The 18,660-nt window shown below is 43.2% G+C and overlaps 1 protein-coding gene across 11 annotated transcripts in view; it reads left to right on the top strand.

Moving 5' to 3' along the window:
* The window catches only part of nfasca (neurofascin homolog (chicken) a), a 173,977-nt gene that overhangs the window by 46,409 nt on the left and 108,908 nt on the right, over window positions 1-18,660 (top strand). For 10 of the 11 annotated variants that reach the window (XM_085405434.1, XM_085405427.1, XM_085405428.1 and 7 more), the window contains exons 1-2: window positions 10,394-10,472; window positions 10,596-10,671. The gene's annotated coding sequence lies outside the window, so the exon portion shown is untranslated. Of the gene's footprint in view, window positions 1-10,393; window positions 10,473-10,595; window positions 10,672-18,660 lie in introns of those variants that run through there. The other variant, XM_085405424.1, reaches the window with a different exon arrangement.

Here is an 18,660-nt window from a genome sequence, read left to right as displayed (position 1 = left end):
CAGAACACAGAAAAATAGTAATGTTTAAACTGAGACAAATATTGGGAAGTTGGGACACAGCCATGTTTACCACTGTGTAGACTCCTTTTAACAAAGAAATGTCTGGGAACTGATGGCAGAAGGTGGAGGAATGCTATCTTCACATAGATCCCTCTCAGCAGGGCTGGGTCTTCATTGAAAGACGTGCTGTGGAAGAGATCAAAGCAAAGCAGCACACTGGAGCCACTAATCTCACAGAACCTCCAAAAGTTGATCTTGTTCATCTGGACGTAGCGTTTTGTGGGAGAAAGGTTTCGTCATCATCAGGTGACTTCCTCAGTCTCGGCTGATTGAGACTCCCAGCCCATCGTTCCTTCAGTGGGCTGGTTTCAGTCATTGTGCAAATGTGCTGTTTATAAGATTGAAACCTGCAGTCAGCTGAGACTGACGACGTCACCTGATGATGACGAAACGTTTCTCCCACAAAACGCTGCGTCCAGATGAACAGGATCAACTTTTGGAGATTTGCTTACCTGGATGATTGAGATGCATCAAAATCTCAGAGAATGTCTGACTTGCAAAATGTATGAGTTAATATAAGACTGTTCAGTTTTATTCACACGGCGCCAAGTCACAACAACAGTCGCCTCAAGGTGCTTTATATTGTAAGGTCGACTACAATAATACATACAGAGAAAACCCAACAATCACATGACCCCTATGAGCAAGCACCACCCAGCTTCCCATTGGTCGATGACCTGCTCTGCCTCCTGAGTTACCCACCACACAGAGCTCAGGCTCTCTGGTTCCAGAGCTCCACATTCTCCTCACCCATACAGGGTGGCCTGCTGTAACACTTTGTTCTAATGAAATATATGTTTGTGGGATTTTCAAATCATCGGGGCTGGGGTGGACTCCTTTGTGACGTGGTGCGAGCAGAACCACCTGCAGGTCAGCGTGGCAAAGACCAAAGAAGTGATTGTGGACTTTAGGAGGACCAGGAAACCTCCGACTCCTGTTTGAATCCAGGGGCTGTGGAGGACACCTCAGAGCACGCTCAGATGGTAAACTGGACTGGGTACTGAGGCAGCGGAGTCTTTAAACACCTGTCGCACCGTGCTCAGGGCTTTCTACGAGTCTGTTGTACAGTAATGTTGTTGGGAAGCGCATCTGTAACCGGAAGGTCGCCGGTTCGATCCCTGGGCTCTCTGTCCTGGTCGTTGTGTCCTTGGGCAAGACACTTTACCCTACTGCCTACTGGTGTTGGCCAGAGGGGCCGATGGTGCGATATGGCAGCCTGGCTTCTGTCAGTCTGCCCCAGGGCAGCTGTGGCTACACCTGTAGCTGCCTCCACCAGTGTATGAATGTGAGAGTGAATGAATAGTGGCATTGTAAAGCGCTTTGGGTGCCTTGAAAGGCGCTATATAAATCCAATCCATTATTAATGTATTGTATTAATTTACTGTAGTTCAGTCTGTTACTGTCCTCAAGAGTCCAGAGATGAGTCTGATCATATTCTGCTGTCACATCATGCCAGCGTTGTTGAACTGGAGTTGTAAACTATACTGTCAGGCTCTTTTCACCTTTTTATGATAAAGAAATAAAACCTACAACATTTATACAGCGCTTTGTTTAACCAGGACCTTTTTTTTTTTCAAATATCAGTAACAGACATGAAAACTGATGAAGAGTAGCTTTTGTATGCATCGTGAAGGAGAGAGATGTTCTTTAATAAAAAAAATAACCCTGGTACATTTCATTGATAACAGAGACAGGTAGAGATATTCTGTATATTCTGTAACCAGCAGATAATTGCCTTGGCAGGTACACATTAACCGATACTGTCAGAGACCTCAAAGCTCACAGTGTGAAGTGGACGTGTGCTCTCCCTGACTCACATACAGCTAATAACCTGGTTCCATGTGCTGAGTGTTGGAACTAACTACAAACATATCTCTGCACACCAGTGAGTATCTGTGCAGGAAACATTTCCATGATGAACATTCAGACAGAGACAGATTATTAGTGAGGGCCAGCAGGCAACTGAGAAGGCTGAGGATGAGGGGGATCCAGTGAAGACAAAAGAGGCAGGATGGAGAGTGGGCAGGCAGCTGAGTAACAGGTTTCCACAAAGACTCACTGTGACTGCAAAACAAAAATCCTGGGTGAGTTCCAACTCGACCATAGTGTAGAACAGGAGAGTTCCCCGAGGAACAACGAGCAAACTTCAGCCAAGTAACTGGGGAGTAGATGTGGAAACAGGATTTCTGAGAAAGAGCAAAAGGTGGGTGAGCCAGTCTACTACCATGGTCGGGCTGCAGGTTCAACAGGCCAATCACAATCAGGAAAAAACAATACAACAGAGTGTGCCCCGAGGGCGTGTGCATGTTCAATTCAATTCAATTTTATATATACAGTGGGGCAAAAAAGTATTTAGTCAGCCACCGATTGTGCAAGTTCCCCCACTTAAAATGATGACAGAGGTCAGTAATTTGCACCAGAGGTACACTTCAACTGTGAGAGACAGAATGTGAAAAAAAATCCATGAATCCACATGGTAGGATTTGTAAAGAATTTATTGGTAAATCAGGGTGGAAAATAAGGCAAGGCAAATTTATTTGTATAGCACAATTCAACAACAAGGTGATTCAAAGTGCTTTACAGAGACATTAGAAACAAAAACAAATAAAAAGTATGATTTAAAATTGATTAAAACAAGCAAACAAACAAACAAACTAAACACACACATTTCACACCTGTTCGCGCGATCTGAACCCTTATCGTAAGGGGAGCTACCAGTCCTTCTGTGGATGAGCTACTTTCTATTTTAAATTCCCTGAATTTAAAATACTCTCTAGACCCAGCTAGGGAGCTACCCAGAGCTCTAAACCCACTTAACAAACAAACAAACAAACAAACAAACAAACAAAACAGTATGTAAAATCAAAACAGATAAGATCAGAAATAGATAAGATCAGTAGTTAATGTAAGTTTTGAAATTTAAGCTTAAAAGCGTAGATTTGGTGCTTTATTCAAATGCAGCTGAGAACAGGTGAGTCTTCAACCTGGATTTAAATAAACTGAGTGTTTCAGCTGATCTGAGGCTTTCTGGGAGTTTGTTCCAGATATAAGTATTAAGTATTTGGTCACCTCAAACAAGGAAAATCTCTGGCTCTCACAGACCTGTAACGTCTTCTGTAAGAAGCTTTTCTGTCCCCCACTCGTTACCTGTATGAATGGCACCTGTTTGAACTCATCATCTGTATAAAAGACACCTGTCCACAGCCTCAAACAGTCAGACTCCAAACTCCGCCATGGCCAAGACCAAAGAGCTTTCGAAGGACACCAGGAAAAGTATTGTAGACCTGCACCAGACTGGGAAGAGTGAATCTACAATAGGCAAGCAGCTTGGTGTGAACAAATCAACTGTGGGAGCAATCATCAGAAAATGGAAGACATACAAAACCACTGATGATCTCCCTCGATCTGGGGCTCCACGCAAGATCTCATCCCGTGGGGTCAAAATGATCATGAGAACGGTGAGCAAAGATCCCAGAACCACACGGGGGGACCTGGTGAATGACCTGCAGAGAGCTGGGACCAAAGTAACAAAGGTCACCATCAGTAACACACTACAACGGCAGGGAATCAAATCCCGCAGTGCCAGACGTGTTCCGCTGCTGAAGCCAGTGCATGTCCAGGCCCGTCTGAAGTTTGCCAGAGAGCACATGGATGATACAGCAGAGGATTGGGAGAATGTCATGTGGTCAGATGAAACCAAAGTAGAACTTTTTGGTATAAACTCAACTCGTCGTGTTTGGAGGAAGAAGAATACTGAGTTGCATCCCAAGAACACCATACCTACTGTGAAGCATGGGGGTGGAAACATCATGCTATGGGGCTGTTTTTCTGCCAAGGGGACAGGACGACTGATCCGTGTTAAGGACAGAATGAATGGGGCCATGTATCGTGAGATTTTGAGCCAAAACCTCCTTCCATCAGTGAGAACTTTGAAGATGAAACGAGGCTGGGTCTTCCAACATGACAATGATCCAAAACACACCGCCCGGGCAACAAAGGAGTGGCTCCGTAAGAAGCATTTGAAAGTCCTGGAGTGGCCTAGCCAGTCTCCAGACCTCAACCCCATAGAAAATCTGTGGCGGGAGTTGAAAGTCCGTGTTGCTCGGCGACAGCCCCAAAACATCACTGCTCTCGAGAAGATCTGCATGGAGGAATGGGCCAAAATACCAGCTACTGTGTGTGCAAACCTGGTAAAGACCTATAGTAAACGTTTGACCTCTGTTATTGCCAACAAAGGTTATGTTACAAAGTATTGAGTTGTATTTTTGTTATTGACCAAATACTTATTTTCCACCCTGATTTACCAATAAATTCTTTACAAATCCTACCATGTGGATTCATGGATTTTTTTTTTTCACATTCTGTCTCTCACAGTTGAAGTGTACCTCTGGTGCAAATTACTGACCTCTGTCATCATTTTAGGTGGGGGAACTTGCACAATCGGTGGCTGACTAAATACTTTTTTGCTCCACTGTATAGCGCCAAATCACAACAAAAGTCGCCTCAAGGCGCTTCATAGATACAAAGAAAAACCCAACAATCATATGACCCCCTGTGAGCAGCACTTTGGCGACAGTGGGAAGGAAAAACTCCCTTTTAACAGGAAGAAACCTCCAGCAGAACCAGGGTCAGGGAGGGGCGGGGCCATCTGCTGTGATTGGTTGGGGTGAGAGAAGGAAGACAGGATGAAGACATGCTGTGGAAGAGAGACAGAGGTTAATAACAGATATGATTCAATGCAGAGAGGTCTGTTAATACATAGTGAGTGAGAAAGGTGACTGGAAAGGAAAAACTCAGTGCATCATGGCAGTTAATATAGTAGCACAGAGCCACGGCTCAGGGTCTGAATGAGCCTCACAGGCCTGAGTGTGCTTGAAGCTTTTTATGATTCTGAACCACAAACACGCACAAGCAGAAACGTGCTGGACTTTTATTCATATGTTGGACTTTGCTGGGCCCAGCTGGGTCCTGGAGGTGATGACTGCTCTAATACGCTGCTGTGTATTCTGGATTTAGCCTTGGCCACATTACCAGGAGTCCTCCAGTGTCTGTCAGGAGTCCCAGTCCTTGACGGGGAGTGTTGGTTATCAAACATGCTGTTGACTCTCTCTGAGGTACACTTCCTGTTACAGGGGGGTCACAGCCCATTTTATTGATACAGGCTCACATACTGGATCTGCTGACATGCTGAGAGAGTGTGTGTTGATGGGAGCTTCCAGTTTCAGCTTCCCTGGTGTATACAGGGAGAGGACAAGCATAGATGCACAAACATAAGATTCATTTAACAAGTGTTTTTTTAATTTGCAACCCTCCAACCAGCAGTTTGTAATGAGTCAGAGTGTATGTGTGTGTACTCTCTCTGTGCCCAGGGTGAGGTCTGTCCTGACAGGACACAGTTAGGTGTGTGTGCATTCCCCTCACCGTGGCACAGAGTGACCGGAGTCTGGTTGGGTTCAGCTCCTCAGGCACCATCAGGTCTGGTTTTCTCAGCACAGGAGCTAAGAGTCTGTGATTGGATGTTTTTGCTAAAAGCATCAGAAACAGCTCGAGGCTGGTTGGCTGCTTAAGAAGCAGCGATGGGGGAAAGGATGCTCCGCTGTTCTCAGGGCATCTGTTTAATGATATGCGAGGGTCATGTCACAGCCAGCAGCCGTTTGGATGGGAGCTCATTGATTTTTCTGGGGGTGTGGCAGCAGACAGGCGAGGGCTGAAAATAGAGGCTGAGGTCAGGAGGCCAAACACACACACACACACACACACACACACACACACACGCACACACGCACAGCCCTCAGGTCAGTTTAAACTCTGTTGGAGGGTGGGGGGTTTGGGGTCTTCTTCTCTTTTGCCCAGCCCCATCCCTCCTCCTCCTCCTCTGTGGTCTCTCATCATTAGCTGCAGCACCACTTCACAGCGTTCTTCTTCTCATGTTCCAAGCTCACATATTAGATTCAGTGGTTTTCTTGTTTTGCTTCAACATTAGCTGGAGTTGTGGATATTTGCTAACTATAATGTTAACTATATTTAAAGTGAATAAATACTCACAAACACTTGCCGACTTTCTAAATGCTGCTGCTCTGGAGAACTGTTTTTGTCATGTAATTGGATTACACCTTAAGACCTGGCCATGTTGGGTGTCCCACCCCAAGGCACACAAGGCTCGTGACTAGGGCTGGGTATTGTTCGATTTGATTCGATTTGAATCGGGGAAATTTTGCCTGAGTCAGAAATATTATAATTTTGATCACGTATCAGCACATTTCCATATTTTTGTATCTATAAAAAGAAAGCTGACACATGTGAGACTTTATCAAAGGTGTGAGCATCACAGCAGAGGCCTTTGTGTCAAAGTGACTGAGGATAAAACAGAAAAACATGAAGGTGATTTTCCTGGTCTGGATTTTATAAAAATATTCTGCAGTACATCAAAAACTAAAGAAAACCATTAATCAACACTTGAACGTTACCTGATGCATCTCATGTGAAGCAGAGCAAAGTGGCAGAGGTTTGATTACAGACACAGCTGAGCGTTTTGCAGTAATGCATTTTGCATAATTTTAAAGTGTTTAAATTTGATTTGGGAAACTGTTCTTGAAGTACAGAGAGAGAGAAGGTGGAAGCAAAACAGCAAAGCTAAGAGGGAATTCATGACGATGTTTACGTGAAGCGTAGTTTGGATCTTCTTTTGCTGCTGGTTCAGTCAATATTGTTTGGAGAGAGATCAAACCTGCAGCTTCAGAATCAGCGCCAAAAGGACGTAAACACAAAGCGTGGAGCCGCCGACGCATCAGCATCAGCGAGCTGTCGCTTTCAGCCCCGACCGTGTCCGTGCCGTCGGTCAGAAAGCCACATGTCACTAGGGCTGCCACAAACGATTATTTTGATAGTCGACTAGTCACCGATTATCTTTGCGATTAGTCGACTAATCAGATCATCATCCATTGGACGTACAGCTTATTGCACCAGCAGCATCTGGTCTTATATAACTATCATTAGCTTACAGCTTGAAGTGTTTGTGCTAACTAAAAATAAAGACAAGATGATAGTTTATTAATTTTTAATGAAATTTGCAGATTGTTTCGGTGAAGTTTAATAAACTCCTTGCTTTCTAAAATATAACAGGACACCGGAGTAAATTCTCCAGCATCTCACACTTCTGATAATCAGCTGTCTGCTTGACGTTTATTCAGTGTAAAAACTTTAATCTCAGCCAAACCGATTTACTCAGGAACAAATAAAATAATAAAGAAAGCCAAACAATAACATTTAAGTTATCTAAGTGACTTATATATCATGTTTAACCTGACTAGCGAAAGACGGCAGTGGGTTTGAAAACGATTTGCCGGGAGTCCGGTGTTCTCACGGCTCTAGTTAGCCTTGCCCCCGCCAAGCTAACGAGCTAGTGGGTAACAGACGTCTCCGAAAATGTCGGAGCGCTTTTGAAAATATGCGGTGTCTTGATAAACTGAGCAGATATTTGAGGTTTACACAGCTACATTCTCGCCTGAACATATGCTAAACGTTTATTTTGTGACCCAGAAAGAATAATAAGAGTAAAGTTAAAACTAACTAGCTGCCGCCATTGTTGACAGCTGCGCTATGAATTCTGGGACACAGCTTCTTCTTCTTCGGGGTTTAACGGCAGCTGGCATCCTTGTACATGCAGTGCTGCCATCTTCTGTTTCAGTCCGTTATTACACTCTTAAATCCTACTACTCATTCCTGCGTCCTTTGTGATCTTACAAAGCTTCAAACGATGCGTCGACTATTAAATTAGTTGTCGACGATTTTAATAGTCGACATAATCGTGGCAGCCCTACATGTCACTGAGTCTCTGTGCAGAATCCGTGTTCCTGCTCTCATTTACTGTTTTAGCTGTTTGGTGGTTGTTGAAATTTTGTGAGGTTTATCCTGAGATTCTGGCGTTTCGGGCAAAATTAATTGATATTAATTGAATATAATTCGATATCACGTTATCCAAGCTAGAATCGATTCCCTCAGGGGTGCAACTGAAAAATAAAACAACAGAGAGGGGCAGGAACGCATTACAAGGAACACATCTCTGTAACCTGATTACTTTTTCATGTAACAAGCAAGGGATTACAATTGCAAAAAAGTAATTAGATTACTGTTACTTTCCCGTAAGTTGTCTTATTTTAAGCTCGTCTGTTTACAATGGATATAACTTGTACGTATCTTATTTGTGCAGATAATTATGTTGTGGTGTGTTACATACATTCCCTGTGTAGGTACCTCTTAAGTCTAGTTCATCTTCTTCTCTTGTCTTAAAAGAATCTGAATGTAAAAACTTACATCCTGCCGATGGAGAGATGCCAAACTGCTAACAGTGACAATAAAGATCTGATTCATGGGCTGCGATCACCAAATGATGTAACCCGATGCGACGACAGGGGGCTGGACCTTTGTGAGCTGCTGGAAGCTGGGGGTGAACTAGCTGTAGTGAAATCGCTGTGATTACATCAGAATATGAAATGAGGAAACTGTTGAAAGCTGGGCGGGGCTTTGTGTCTCTGCAGCCTACGGGCTCACAGAGGGAAACACAACAGTGGACTGCTCTCCCACTGCCTGCAGATGGATTTTCACTTGTTAATCATCTCACGAGTCACTGTGATTTGGACCACAGAGAGTTGCTGCTTCAGTTTGCTCTGCCCTGCCTACTGAGAAACCTGACACCGGCTCATTTGCATACCAACAGTGATTGGATGTTGAGCTGGGGGGCAGGATCTCTGCCGAGTGCTGTGTGAGCCTGCGCACAAACAGAGTGAGTGAGAGGTGAAACCATCTCATTTGTGCCTTTTCCAGTGGATTTTTCAGCCACTGTAGTAAATCCTGTCCATATTCAGTTTGTGGGTAATGGTTATTTATTTCTCAACTTCTAAAAGTTTGATTTACGGGGGCCCCTGCCCCCAGTGTAGAGCGGCCCAGCTTCCAGCTGTGCTTCATCAATAGAGATTGACAGACCACGTGACTTTCGCGCATTGCATGCCGGGAACTCGTGGCAAAACAATCCAAGTACTGCATCAAATGCAAGCATTTGCAGCAACACAAAACGTTCATTCTTCGGTTCCAATAAATTCTTGCTTTTTCTTTGCCCCCCAAAAAGGTTCTGTACAAAACGAAGGAGAACAATGCCGGTCCGTACAAAGACAGACTTGATGAAAAGTCAAAGATACGAGGAAAAAAATCAAACCAGTGAAAGTGTTAGATCCTTACGAGCACACAGAGTGGACAAAAGACGTTAGCGTGCTGCCCAACTTTCACCACGCTCATATTTATAATTATACACTCATGAAGTTTAGTAACTTCCGGTCACTGCAACAAGCCCAGGTACAGTTTACCGACGGATGGGTGCAGGACCTTGAAATGCACCGTGTAGAAAGTAAAGACCATCGTACGTATCATAAGTTTACCAGTCTCACAAATCGTCGTCATAAATACACATTCGTTAACAGCTTATTAATAGGACCTTTGAGCTCAACGGTAATTAATTAGTAGTGGAAATAATTTCTGGTAGCATCACAGAAATGTAGCAGTGACAATAATATTGTATGCTGTAATCGCACTGGACAATTAGTGATACAAAACAACTGTTTTATCCTGTGAATAAAAGTATATGTTTTTGTCAATGTACCATAATAACAGAAGCGAAACACAATATTGTGTCAGGACAATTTACTATTTATGCACAATAAACAAAGGAGCATAGCGCGACCATTTCTGTTCAGCGCCAGACTTGCTTGTAACCTATATCACCAATTATGTTATGAAAATGACGCATTAACTACAACAGCAGACTGACCTTTGTGGAAATGCTTGGAGCAGACTAACCTGTGAGCTGGAGTGTTCTGGGACGTTATATTTGGTCTTTGAATGGCTGCAATCCAGGCCATCCGTCTGTTACTTCGGAAACATGGCTGAACAATTTCTCTTCAACGACGTAATCCGATAACAACCGATCTCTTTACCCGTCGGCTTCCCGTGGCTGTCATGTGACCGGCTATTGCAGTTAATAACACAACAGCTTCTTGCCATTTTTGTGTTTCTTTTTATCGCTGTGTAACTGATTTCAATTGAAAGTACCTCTTGCCACGAGTTCCCAGAATCCTTTGCGGTTTTACCCCTGAATGACGTCACATTTTCAATCTCTATAGGAAAATTCAGATAAGCCTGAACTAACTGAGGGGGCTTCCTCGGCTGTACTACATGCACAGAGAAGTGTGTGTGTGTGTGTGTGTGTGTGAAACTCATTAATAATGTATGAGGTGGGATGGGAATGAGAGGGGGCGGCGACAGATGGGGCATCAGTGTGTAACACAGAGAGAAAGCCTGAGGAACAGTGAGCCTCACACAGAATGAGAGAACGGGACAGAAAGGAGCAAATACATTCATGGGTAGAGTACAGCATCGCCCCCATTTTTTATACTGCCATCTTTTATCTTTGTGGCCTTACTCTGTATTTGCCTGACAGTTGCTTAGTCTTTGTTTTCTCTCTTTTTTCCCTTTGGATGCTAAAGGATTGATGGAGATGGAGAGACAGCGTAGTCACCCAGCACTGCTGTACACCTGGACAAAAGAGCTGCACTGACAGAGGTACTCATGTTGTACTGTTTCTGTGTGTTTGTGTAGTTAGACAGCTTGATCTTTTCACTCAAAGGCCAGAATATCACAGTGATAATAACCACAGCAGCGTGACTCAGAATCTGTCACATCATGTGGATAAATGGCAGATATTTAATCACCAACTTTCCACAAAGACAAGTCTGTACTGCAATACTACTATTTCAAAAGAAACTGTGTGTAAGACACTAGTGGCTGAACTGTTATTCTAATGCTTCAAAGGTTACAATCTTTGTCAATAACTCCATATTTTGGAGTCTCACCTCACATTAATCAGCCTAGTATCAGCCTTAAAACAGAAACCTGTGTGCGATAGGAAGCTTGCACCCTGTGTGAATGAATGTTGTAGTGCAGCCTGTTGTAGGAATTCTTTCTTGTTCCATGGGACGAGGCTCGGGTAAGCCTGGTGCTCAATATCAGTGTGAACGCTGCGTAGCTGCAGACGTGATCATTTCATACAGTTATGTCTGATATTTTTTGTCCACAAAAGTGTTATCTGCCTTTTGCTTTTGTTTTTAAATGCCTTTATATTTGTTGTTTCAATGATGATTCCGACTGCTGACGGTGAAACGAGGAGACAGTTACACACACACACCTTTGTTTTTACTAATTAGTTAGGACATTGACATGATACTGTCCCTAGACCCTTACCCTGAACCTAACATCACCTAACTGTCACACCACGCCTAAAACCACATTTTTATCTGCAAAAGTGACTGTTGGTCCCTACAAGTATAGTAGCATGCAAATTTTTGGTCGTCACACACACACACACACACACACACACACACACACACACACACACACACACACACACACACACACACACACACACACACACACAGCTATATTCTGTGCTGTATTACTGAAGTGTCTTTGAGCAAGATACTGAACCACAGATTGGCCCCAGTCCATCCATCAGAGTGAGTGGCAGTGATTGCAGTCAAAACAGAGTAAAGCACTGAATGTGAATGTGTGATTGTGTGTTATAGAGTGCTTTGTGTGCTCAGTAAAGCATCGTTGACCAACAGTAAAGTGAACCATTGTTCTGACTAGGGCTGGGCCATATTATACCGTTCACGGTAATACCGGTATAATGTTAGGCAACGATAGGAAAATGAAATATCGCGATAGAATGGGAGTAAAACGCGCATGCGCAGTGCCTTTGTTTTCATACGCACATGGCCGATTGTTGAGTGAAACAGATGAACCAGAATTGGTTTGTAAAAATGGTGCAACTTCCGTGATGTGGAACTGGTTTGGTGTTTGTCCGTCAGATACACGACAAAGCACATTTTTTTGCAGAACATACAAGCGGCCGTTGTTATTGTCGTATTTGTCGGACTAAGATGCTCTTAAATCTGGGAGTAATCTGGGTCCTAAACTCCGTATCTTCAGGTCAAACAACACTGCAGCATCACTTAGAGTTAAAAACTGTCTAAATTCTTTCATCTTTAATAAAACGATCAGCATTGCTGCTTTACCAGGTGTAACTATGAAGTTTAACTTCCAGGCATCCATGAAAACAAAATTTATTACATTTAAGGAGTTAGAAGTTAGCAGGAAGCTAGCGGAAGTTAGCTCGCTAGTTTCACTAGTTACCTAAGCATGATATAGCATGTTCTGACTGAGAGATTTCTGAAAAAAATCAAACATACAGCTCTGCTATCACTTCCAACATAAATGAAGACAGGAAACTAAACAGCAGTGACGTTTGTAGGGATACTGAAGTTGGGCTAGCTGGTATATAATGATGTGCTACGTGATCGCTAGCGACACAGCTATGTTAGCATAACATAAACAGTGAAGCTGGAGGACGAACACTAACACTTTTCCACTTATAAAAGTTAACGTGAAGGTTCCTGATGGTTAGAGACAAATGCAATCGCATGGCAGGATGCTGTAAACGGACCAAACTTCAGTCAGGAGAACAACTGAGATAATCCATCCACAATACGAGGTTAGTCATTAATATACTGCAACAACATGGGAATAGAGCAGCTGCAGAGAATTCAACATTAATGAATCAATGGTACAGAAGTGGAGGAAGCAAGAAGAATGAGTTTAATAAAGTTTGATTTATCTGACTGCTTTGTTTCGCTTAATGTGCCTTATAATCCCGTGCACCTTATGGTCCGAAAAATACGTACTGCACACTGCAGTTTAATGTTGCAAAGCACCTCTTTTTAACTTCAGTGGATATTATACATGGTTATGCTCAGGATATGTCAGCCCATTTCTACTGGAAATGCCTTTTGGTTAAACTTTCAGCAAGGAATTTGCATTTGCACTGTTAGATTTTTACAAAGCTTTAATGTACATAAAAACCAGCTGCTTGTTTAAGTGAAAATAAATGGAAGGTTGTCTTTTTGCGCTGGTAAAGTTGTGGAGTTGTATTTTGTCTCGCACCAATTATATCGTCAGTTATATTGTTATCGCAAATGTTCAAATATATATCGTGATCAATATTTTTGGCCATATCACCCTGCTCTAGTTCTGACCGTGGTTCACTCAGTTCAATTCAGTTTTATGTACTGTATATATCACCAAATCACAACAACAGGTGCTGCGTGGTGCTTTATATTTTAAGGTTAGGACTCTACAATAACACAGAGAAATCATAGAAATCCCTCTGATGCTGAAAAACTAGTTCATGCATTTATTACTTCCAGGCTGGACGACTGTAATTCATTATTATCAGGATGTCCAAAAACTCGCTGAAAAGCCTTCAGCTAATCCAAAATGCTGCAGCAAGAGTCCTGACAGGGACTAGAAAGAGAGAGCAGATTTCTCCTGTTTTGGCTTCCTGTTAAATCCAGAATTCAAAATCCTGCTCCTCACATACAAGGTCTTAAATAATCAGGCCCCATCTTATCTTAATGACCTTGTAGTACCATATCACCCTATTAGAGCACTTTGCTCTCGCTCTGCAGGCCTACTTGTTGTTCCTAGAGTATTTAAAAGTAGAATGGGAGGCAGAGCCTTCAGTTTTCAGGCCCCTCTTCTGTGGAACCAGCTTCCAGTTTGGATTCAGGAGACAGACACTATCTCTACTTTCAAGATTAGGCTTCAAACTTTCCTTTTTGCTAAAGCATATAGTTAGGGCTGGACCAGGTGACCCTGAATCCTCCCTTAGTTATGCTGCAATAGATGTAGGCTGCCGGGGATTCCCATGATGCACTGGGTGTTTCTTCTTCACTCACCTTTTTTTTCACTCATTAGGTGTTAATACACACTTCTGCATTCAGTTAATAGTAATTATTAATCTCTGGCTCTCTCCCTTCACACTGACCAGTCGCAGCAGATGGCCCCGCCCCTCCCTTATCCTGGTTGTGCTGGAGGGTTCTTCCTGTTAAAAGGGAGTTTTTCCTTCCCACTGGCGCTTGCTGTGATTGTTGGGGTTTTCTTTTCTTCTTTGTATTATGGTTGAGTCTTGACCTTACAACACAAAGCACTTTGAGGGAACACTTGTAGTGATTTGGTATTGCATAAATAAAAGGGAATTCAGTTGAACTGAAGATTGAATAATAATGTTCTTGCAGTTTACTAAACAGTTGCATGTAATTGCAGCCAAACATTGATACCAAGTAGAAATGATGCTTTAAAAAGTGAAGTTGCACAGTCAACTCCACACTGCTGCAGTCAGCAGTTATTTCCACATGGTCTCTTCTCGATCATCTTCCACTAATGTCAGCAGGAACAACTCATCAAGACATTTTGTATAAATAAATCACACGAGAACATTTATATGATGTGGGATGCTAACGTAATACTACTGTGGCACTACAAAAATGTGTCATATAATGATCACGTCAGGAATGGTCTTCAAACCATCAGGTAAGAGTCGGCTAACCAACTGTGTCTGAAAATCACAGTTCTTAATGAACTAAACAGCAGCAGCATTAAAGATACAGGGTAAGGCTAGGGCCATGAGTGTGAGACATCGTCTGCTGTGTTTGTCTTATTACAATCAGGTATTTTGTCATTTCAAGCAAAACAAAGCAGATGTTCATAAAGCAACGTCACACACTTACTGCTGATGAGAGCATCGACCACATTACAGTCTAAAGCAGCCGTCCCCACCCCCGGGCTGCGAGAGTTGAGGCTCGGGTGTGAAATGTATGGTTTCCAGGGGGTTTATCGTTAACTCGGTTTCCCTGGGTCTTTCCCCCTGCGTTATGAATAACGTTCTGGTTTTTTTTCTTTGGTGGCAAAGAAAAACTAAATCAAGTCATCGCCCCCAACTATACCCAGGTGTGAGCGCCTCGGTGCAGAGAAACAAGCACAGGGCTCTCATCGATTTAGCATTACGGTGAAGTATATATTTTCATGTACTTTATATTTGTTTTGTAGGTGCGTCTTATCTTGAAAGAAATATGTACCCGTTACCATAGCGACCAGAGAGCATTAAGGGGCAGAGAGGAGGACGTTACCGTCAGTGTTGGCGCGTTTCAGCAGCACGCTGCTAACAGACAGTGAATTCACGTTTACTGTTATATTTACAGAATACCGCCGCGGTTCTCTCGGTCGTATCGTTTTGTTGTTGCATTTGTCCGCCACACCTTAAAGGCCGCTCCGTGACGGTCTGACATTAAACCGTCCGTGGAGCACAAGAGGCTGCGCACCGCTGGTTTAAAGAGAGCACATCAGACCATAACTGCTGTGAATGAAGCACATCTTAGTAAATATATTTAAGTACAACCCAACAAACACACACATGCTGGGCGATGACTGATGTGCACACAAGACAACAGTCAATATTTTTCTGATCATCTGTGGCAGACAGACTAGTATATGTGTGTGTGTGTGCGTGTGTGTTGATGCAGGGGATGGACAGTGTGTGGGCGTGGCAGAAAAGCAAACGCACACACACAAACTCGGGCGCACACATAAACACATACAGTACTTCCTTTGTTCGGGAGCATTGTTGAAGAAGAGGTTAATGCACCCAGAGAGCAGAAAGGAGAGAAAGTCTAATGGACAATGACGGGCCTTTCACTGCAAATATTTGGTCTCATGCTAACCACCGCCCATCCCCCCTCGCTCTTTCTCCACCCCCTCCTTTCATGGCCAAAGGGACAAGATCAGAACAAATTGTCACTGTGTGATCAGGACTCCAAAGAACAATGCTCAAAGACGTCACATACAAATCGTGCTCTTAACGGGATGCAGAGGAACGTGTGTCTGCTTTCAGTTTACTACTGTAGGTTCTTGTTGTGTGTACATCACAAGTTACAGGCTTTTCAGGGACCCAGAGGGCCTGTGTGACAAACGAAGCTGCCTTTGACCTCGTCCTGTCACAACAGGTAGCTCCACGTGTTTTCATTTGGCAGATTTTACACCACGTGCTCTGATGCACTCCAAAAGTGGATTTGTATCTCCAGCTGAAACCACTCAATTATGGAGCCACATATTTCCTTGTTACCTAATACAACTACAAAGGAGATTACACAAGCTGTGATTATATACAGAGGGCTGTAGTGTGTCTTTACTAATCGTCACTGACAGTATCAGTCAGAGCTGGAACCATATCACCATGTTCATACTCTCTGGCTGTGCTTCTCCGTGCTGCATCAGTTTAGTCCTGGCATACAGCTAAATCTGCTCGTTACCTGTACAGGTGTGTGTAGACAGTGGGGCTGGATGAGTACTCATCAGCAAAATATGCTTTGAATAAAAAAACCTATATCTGTGTCTTTGTACTGGTGTAGCTGAACGTAATGGTACGAGTCATACACCAGCTTTATGTCTATGAAAAACAACACACGCACAAGGTTTGTCGTTATCAGTAGCATTAGCATTAGCACAGCTAGCTGTTCCTCCACAGTACAGCTGGTATACTCACTCGTTCACTAAAACACTGCGTGCTGTATACTTGCAGTGTATCTGGAAGAGGAGCTGGTGGCTACACACTGCAGCAAGTACTGCACTCATGTTAACACCATGTCAACCCCTCCCTCCAGCTCTAATGGTTCACCCCACTGACAGTGGGTAATCAGGGAATTCCCATCAGGTGAACATCATTAGTCCGTAATCATGTGTGCACTCCATCTGGCCTTCAGGAAGTTGACCTTAAGAAGAGACAGTGGTTAGTGGACTTCAAAATAAAAGCATAACAAACTTCCTATCAGACATTGTGAGTGTGTGCTTCACCTTAGTGAGGAGAAGCTTCACAATGTCCCAGCATTCTGTTAGAGGGTACAGTATATAATGCATTGTATTATATAGTGATCTATGTATTTATCAGATAAAAGATATAAAGTGTTTAGAAATGTGATGAAGTCAGTATCATCCCCCCCTTCATCTATTAGCACTGTAACAACACACAACAACCTGTTTTTGTGGGTCACCTAACAACATGACCACATGAAAGGCACGTCGTGCATCTGCACTCTCCACATCCTGCCCTGCTGTTAGTTAGGACAGGTGATGATGTGCTAGAAAACCTCTTCAGTGAGGGTTTAATGTATGGCCTTATTGTTGTGCCACTATTCTGAGCGCACGTAAAAAATGTTTGAGCGCACGTAAAAACATTTGCAGGTGCAAGTGTTGTATTTTGAGGAGAAATTTATTTTGAGCGAAGAAAAGCTGAATTTGAGTGAACAAAATTCATTCCTGCGTGCAAAAAATGTATTTCAGTGTTTGCTATTATCCACACACACACACACACACACACACACACACACACACACACACACACACACACACTCTCACACACACACACACACACACACACACACACACACACACACACACACACACACACAACAGCAGCCCCTCTCGCTCAGTTTTTGCATTTGCGCTCACTCGCAATGTGTCGTGTCAGTCGCGCTCTCAACATTTCTGCCCGTGCGCGCTCAACTCTTTCTCTACACCGTTATATTTGTGCCACAAAACCAGCCAATCACAGACTTGGATGCAAAAATATCTGATTGGCTGGTCTGGTCTCCAATCAGATGTCCTGATGAATCGAGCAGGTATTTGAAGTTCACACAGAAACATTCTCACATGAAAATATCTCAAAAGTTTATTTTGTGACCCAGAAAGAATAATATTTCAAACTCCGCCCCTCTGTGTTCCTCCGCCACTGCCTCGTTTGAGTTTTGGATGAAATGCATTCTGGGATATTGCATTTCGTCATTTCGAGCTGATTGGAGACCAGACCAGCCAATCAGATATTTTTGCATCCAAGTCTGTGATTGGCTGGTTTTGTGGCACAAATATAACGGTGTAGAGAAAGAGTTGAGCGTGCATGGGCAGAAATGTTGAGAGCGCGAGCGACACATTGCGAGTGAGCGCAAATGCAAAAACTGAGTGAGAGAGTGTGTGTGTGTGTGTGTGTGTGTGTGTGTGTGTGTGTGTGTGTGTGTGTGTGGATAATAGCAAACACTGAAATACATTTTTTGCACGCAGCAATGAAGTTTGTTCACTCAAATTTAGCTTTTCTTCGCTCAAAATAAATTTGTCCTCAAAATGCAACACTTGCACCTGCAAACTTTTTGTTTACGTGCGCTCAGAATAGTGGCACAAAAATAACGCCATACTAATGCAGAGGTGACCAAGGGGGCCTGGGGCTGCACCAATAGCATTAACTCATTTCTGCTCAGTATTTTCTGTTTCTACATTGCTACTGGTAAGAGTAGATGTCATACTTAGACAATGAAAAGATAAAGGAAGTATAGTAAAATCATTATTTAATCAGCAGAAATCATTCTGAACCAAATCTGCATGTTTTTGCCAAAAACGTAGAACTCCTATGTTGCTCGTAGTTTAATTACGTGCATCTGCATCAGTCTTTGGTTTAGCGTGAGCTGGCATCTATCAGAGCTAGCTAACTGTTCGCTTGCACACAAATCTAACCTTGCAAATAAAAACCAGGAAGCCTAATAAGGGGAGTTTATCAGAGAGTGTTTGGAGGCTGAAATGTGACAAACTGCTTGATATATACTTGCACATATTTGC

Source organism: Rhamphochromis longiceps, linkage group LG5 (genome assembly GCF_057381845.1).
Source record: "Rhamphochromis longiceps isolate RC_006_pf linkage group LG5, R_longiceps_female_GT1.1, whole genome shotgun sequence".
Taxonomy (NCBI): Eukaryota; Metazoa; Chordata; class Actinopteri; order Cichliformes; family Cichlidae; genus Rhamphochromis; species Rhamphochromis longiceps.
This window is presented reverse-complemented; position numbering and strand designations above follow the sequence as displayed.